Genomic DNA, 5,585 nt, shown 5'->3' on the forward strand with positions numbered 1-5,585 from the left:
GGAGTGCTGCTGTGTCCTGATGTCCTGGCTCTGATGCTGAGAGCCGGCATAGCATCTGTGACGTGATCTCGGCTCACTGCAACCTCCGTCTCCCGGGTTCAAGTGATTCTCCTGCCTCAGCCCTCCTGAGTAGCTGGGATTACAGGTGCGTGCCACCACGCCCAGCTAATTTTTGTATTTTTAATAGAGACGGGGTTCTGCCATGTTGACCAGGCTGGTCTTGAACTCCTGACCTCAGGTGATCCACCCACCTTGGCCTCCCAAAGTGCTGGGATTACAGGCATCAGCCACCACACTCGGACCAGTAACAGGTGTTTAAAGTTGCTTTTCAGGAACTAGGGGGCAGCTCTTGTCCAGTTCAAGCCAGTTGAATCCACCAGCCCTTCGGCTGGGCCTGCTAGGATGCTGGAAGAGTGACCTTTTGATAGCAGAGGGCCAAGAACTCCACCCTCAGATCATGTGCCCGTGGCCATTTTCTGCACATCTGGTATGAAGAACCACGTGGCTCGTTTCCACTTGTGCAGATGCCCCAATTGCCTCGCCTTTCCTACCTGCCAGCCACCTTTCCCCACACTTTAGACCACCTGCTTTCTATCCCATAAATATCCCTAAACTCTATTTTCCTGGAGGCAGATTTGAGATTTATTCTCCCATCTCCTTGCACGGTAGCCTTGTGAATAAAATCTTTTCTCTCTTGCAAAACCTATCACCAGAGTGATTGGCTTGCTGTGCGCAGGCATAACACACCTAGCCAGGTCAACATTATTTTACAGAGAAAAAACAGATGAGGCAGGGGCAGGTGACTTGCTTGCAGTCTGCTGGTGATAGTGTTAGGATTGTTCTTGGGGTAAGGGGTTTCGGCTGAGTTAAACTTCTAGCAGCACTCCCTGAGAAAGAGTGCTTTGTAGACAAATACGTGTAAGAAATGCTGCATTGCATTGTGGGAAATTCCCAATGCACCGTGGGCACATCTCAACCTCTGAGGAGTCCTGGAATAAAGCCTTTTAGCTTCCTTGACCATGGAGCCCTTTCCTTGTAGAACATTCCAACTGGCCCACAGAGCTCGTTCTGTTGTGCTAATATTGAAAATGGCAGGGTTTCCAAGGCAGCAAGGAGACCCAACTGGGAAGGTTTTGAAACAAAAGAGATTCCTCAGGGTCTACCCGTGGAGAGTTTGGTGTAGGAGCTCCGGGGTGGGTCCCACAATGCACACTTTTTAAAATTTTCCAGGCGACTCTGATTATCATTCAGGTTAGAATGAGGACTCAGGTTCCACAAAGTCTCAGAGTTGAGTTTGGTTTTTCTTTTTAAGTCTGAGCTTCCCAGAGGCAAACCAAATAGAGAGGTCAGTAATGGTGCAAATCCATCTTAGGCTTACCCTGTGGGTGAACATCTTGGGAAACACGATCTCAAGAGAGGCCCTGATGGAGCCTGCCTTTCAAAGGTTGTGAAAGATGGCTGTAGGGAAAGTCGCATGACAACAGTGGCTTGCATTGAGTGCAACAGAAAACATTTGCTCCAGAGGCACCTTACCTGCACTGTTAAATAAGCGAGTCTTTTTTGTGGCAGGGGTAGAGGGGAGGAAATGGTTTCTTCTGTGAATGTGTATTTATCCCTGGCTTGGGTGGTATCCAGGCAAATGATTATAGTGCATGTCCACCCATCCCAAGAAATGTGTTCAACATAACATGGAAAAATTAAGTCATAGGAGACATATGAGATGTGTGTGAACCAATTTAAAACCACTTTAGGAAGAGCCTGAGGTCATGGATTACAGCTGATCCACAAGGTACCTTTTTGTAATGGAGAGGCAATTAGGCCTGTACAACTGGCTCCACAAAGGCGAGCCAGAGCAGGAGGAAATTCCATGTGAACTGTGGAGCTCGGCTGCCTCCAACCTCATGCGATGAAGCCATTATGTAGGACAGAGGGACCTGCAAAAAATGGAGGTGTCCAACACTTGTGGAGCCTGATTGCAATGAGTGACTGTCAACAGCATCTTCGAGAGACGGTTTCTAACAAGCACCCTGGAGAGGTAGACCCTGCCGTAAATGCCCAGGAGTTGAGCCAGGTTGGCATCCTAAGGTCTTAGGAATCTTGCGGTGGTTAAGGTTGGCTACAGAAAAGAATCCGAAAATCAGTTGAATAAGTTACCTTTAAAGTAATCATGTCTCATCTTCAAGTTAAGTTGCAAGGTTGTCAAAAGGTCTCAAAATCTTTCTTAGTTCACTGAGCATTTCCTTGTATGGGAGACTCAGGAATTTCCTAAGAATGCTTTGCATATGCGCATTATTTTTTACCTGTCCACTCCACTACCAAGGTACCTGCAGGAGGCAGAGAGAAAGCTCCGGTCTTGGAGGTCTTAAGCGAAACCAATAATGTGCAAAAAAATGGTGAAGAGCTCGAGCTTTGGGTTCAACTCAACCTGGGTTTTAGTTCTGGCTCCCGCCTGTGTGAGTTTGGAAAAGTTATTTCACACGTCAGAGCTTTGGTTTCCATATCTGAAATAATTTGGGGATAGTCAGGTATCCTCTTCATGGGATGGCTTTTTGAGGATTAAATCAGATAGCGTGTGTAAAGCATATGGCACAGTGCCTGGTAACCTTGTGCACTCAAGGTAGGGTAATTCTTACCAGCAGATGCTTAGAAGTTATTTGTTTCTCTGGGCTGTGTAGCACTTTGACTTGCCTTCTTTTACCACACCTCTCTCCAACTGGAGTGAGCCTGAACTGGGAACCAGATTGTCCCTCTACACCCAGTTTTCAGCAGCGCACCGGCTCTTTGCCAAGTACTCAATGCATAGTTGTTGAATGAATCAATGAATGAATGAGCAAAAGTCAGAGCTTCTAACTCTAAGCCCTAAGCTCTTTGCATTGCCTTGTGCTGCCTTTAGAGTTAATGCAGTGATAACAAACACTGTGAAACATGATTGATTTAAACTGATTAAACAATTGTCTCACACTCCATCATCGATATATACATTCCGAAATTATTACACTCATCAGGAGACATCCTTGGATTCAGTCCTCCCACGATGTCAAATGGTTTCCTGCTCAGTGCCCTGAAAACTGAGCTAGTAAATAGTGTATGGATTTTCCTTTTCTTTTTCTTTTTTTTTCTGTGAAAGAGAAAGGATTATCTCTATGGGCTTTTACTTATAAAGTAGTATCAGACCCACAAAGTGGAAAGAAAAAAAAAGAAAAGGTGACTATGTTCTTGGTACAAAAGCAGGCGCTCCTGGCAGTCTTGGCTTGAGCTCCGGGTATTTTGAAGCTCCAGGAATGCCACCAGACTGGTCCACTGGACACAGCTGATTGGGAGTCTCTTATGTGAACCTCAGACTGGCTGGTTCTGAAGTCACTGCCCCCATCCGGGCTGACTCCAGATAAAGAAAGTGGTCTATGCAGACTCCACGTCAGGAAACCAGTGGATATTCTGAGACAGTCAGCCCAGCTGCCAAGAGTAAAACATAGCCCTGCCAGAAATCCAAATCCAATTTACTAAATAATTTTCTTCTTTCTTCCCCCTTTTTCAAGTTACAGGTTTGGGCATCAGTCCTTGAGTTGTTGGTTTCAAGAGCAGATACACCTGATGAAATATCGATTTATTTTACAGAATCCTCCAAAGCCAAAAGTCATCCAAAGGCCAAATAAGATTGCATACCAAGAGCGATATCTGAAAGTAGGAAATAGAACCTTTGGTGTTCCGCTCAAAATGAAGGAAAGATGAGAAGGTAGGTTTAAGATCGAGCAAATTACACCAGCTTTTCAACTTTGAGACTCACTTTTCCCCTCCTTTCTTTCTGATAGCTAGATTTGGTCTTAAAAGATTACTGTAAGGTTGTTAAACTGGCAATTCATTCTTTTTTCCTGACAGTGCATAAAAATAGTATGGATTGCCTTATGGGTAGAAAATTATTCTTAGAAGCTGGATCCCTGGGATAAAGATAGAGTCGTCTAGAAAGGCTGGAAAAACCAAACCATGTGGCTCGTTTTTGGTGTTAAGTCCTGAAATATCTGAAACGAGGTACTGCTTTTAGGGGAGGCCAGAGGGACTTTGTGAAGATCCTTTACTGGGGAGGCCGAGCTTCCTGCTGTAGTTGTAATCTCAAAGCACTGCTTTGCTTTAAAGGACGGTCATTTCTGTAATAAGCTCTTCTGTTTTATTTAGCACCTACTTTTGGTTACTTGATCCAGCAAATGCCCATATATTTGCATACTCGGCAGTGTCTTGTTGGGTTCTCTATGGTTGGTGGCTCATTCCATTATATTCCAAGAAAAGTCTTCCTTGGGGAGGTACCCTCAGTCCCCCTGTATCTCCAGGTTTTAGCACAGGGCCTATGTCTTCAACATAGTAGGATTAATGAGGCTTTTTCATCTAATAAGCAATTGAGTGGATGCAGGGAGATGACGGCTGTTTTTGTTAACACCTCCCTTAATTAGGAAACATACAGACAGAGTGGACCCATTTCGATTTTAATTCAGTTCCAAGAAACTGCCCCGCCTGAGAAGATAAGGACCACTGGGGTCCGTCCTGGCTTTGAGCTCCCAGTGAAGTGTGTGTCATTCCATTTTGGGAGCTGTTTCTCAGATGTCCCCGGCTGCAGGGTGGACCTCAGGACACATCCTCAGTGGATCCTGCCATCTTGGATCTGCACTGCCAGGATCTCGCTCAGCCCAGACTCTCATTCTGGACTTCCCTGGAATTGACTTCCCAGTGTACCGACTGGTTCTGGAAGCAAGGACTGCTGGCCCCAGGAAGCCAGCTCCTCTGTCTGCTGACTGCAGCCTGCTTCTCTCTCTAGCACATTCTGGTGCAGAGATGGTGACAGGGTTTGGGAACCAGACATATCTAGATTAAAATTCTTGCTCTGCACAAGTGACTCGGCTTCTCAGAGACTTGATTCTCTCTGCTAGAACTTGGACCCCATACAAGTACCTGTCTCCAGGGGTGCTCTGCAAATTCATGGAGATGGTCCTATAAGCCCTTCCTAAACTGCATGGTGTACTTGTCCTGTTAACTTGGGTTACCCTGGCTCCTTTCTGGTCTGCCTTTTTTGTTTTTAGCCTTGCTCTACCGGTTTGACATTATGGTAAAAGGAGGATTGAGAACGTAGCAGGTGCTTGACACAGATGAGCACTGGTGCCTCACAGGCCCCTACATGTCTGGAGGGCTGGAAGAGAATGGTTATCAAATGAGCCACTGATAAGCCCAATTTCACCATTGGCAAATGTGGCAGATTCAACTTCATCCACACAGCAGCACATTAGATTGTAATTCTTTGCTATTCTTTTTTTTTTTTTTCTGAGACGGAGTCTGCCTGGCCGCCCCAGGTTGGAGTGCAGTGGCTGATCTCAGCTCACTGCAAGCTCCGCCTCCTGGGTTCACGCCATTCTCCTGCCTCAGCCTCCCCGAAAGTAGCTGGGACTACAGGCTCGCCACCGGCCACCGGGCTAGTTTTTTGTATTTTTTAGTAGAGACGGAGCCACCATGTTAGCCAGGATGGTTCATCTCCTGACCTCGTGATCCTACTTCCGCCTCAGCCTCCCCAAAGAGCAATACGTAACTGAACGAAGTATTACCAA

At 46.1% G+C, this 5,585-nt stretch overlaps 1 long non-coding RNA gene across 1 annotated transcript; it reads left to right on the forward strand.

The window, feature by feature from the left end:
• Nucleotides 1–260: 260 nt before the first annotated feature.
• Nucleotides 261–4,882, forward strand: LOC116269216. The gene is made up of 2 exons (XR_004176673.1): nucleotides 261–3,733; nucleotides 4,443–4,882. It is a non-coding gene; the product is annotated as an uncharacterized LOC116269216 (long non-coding RNA).
• Nucleotides 4,883–5,585: the final 703 nt, after the last annotated feature.

The sequence above is a fragment of the Papio anubis genome, chromosome 10 (genome assembly GCF_008728515.1).
Source record: "Papio anubis isolate 15944 chromosome 10, Panubis1.0, whole genome shotgun sequence".
NCBI classification, from domain to species: Eukaryota; Metazoa; Chordata; class Mammalia; order Primates; family Cercopithecidae; genus Papio; species Papio anubis.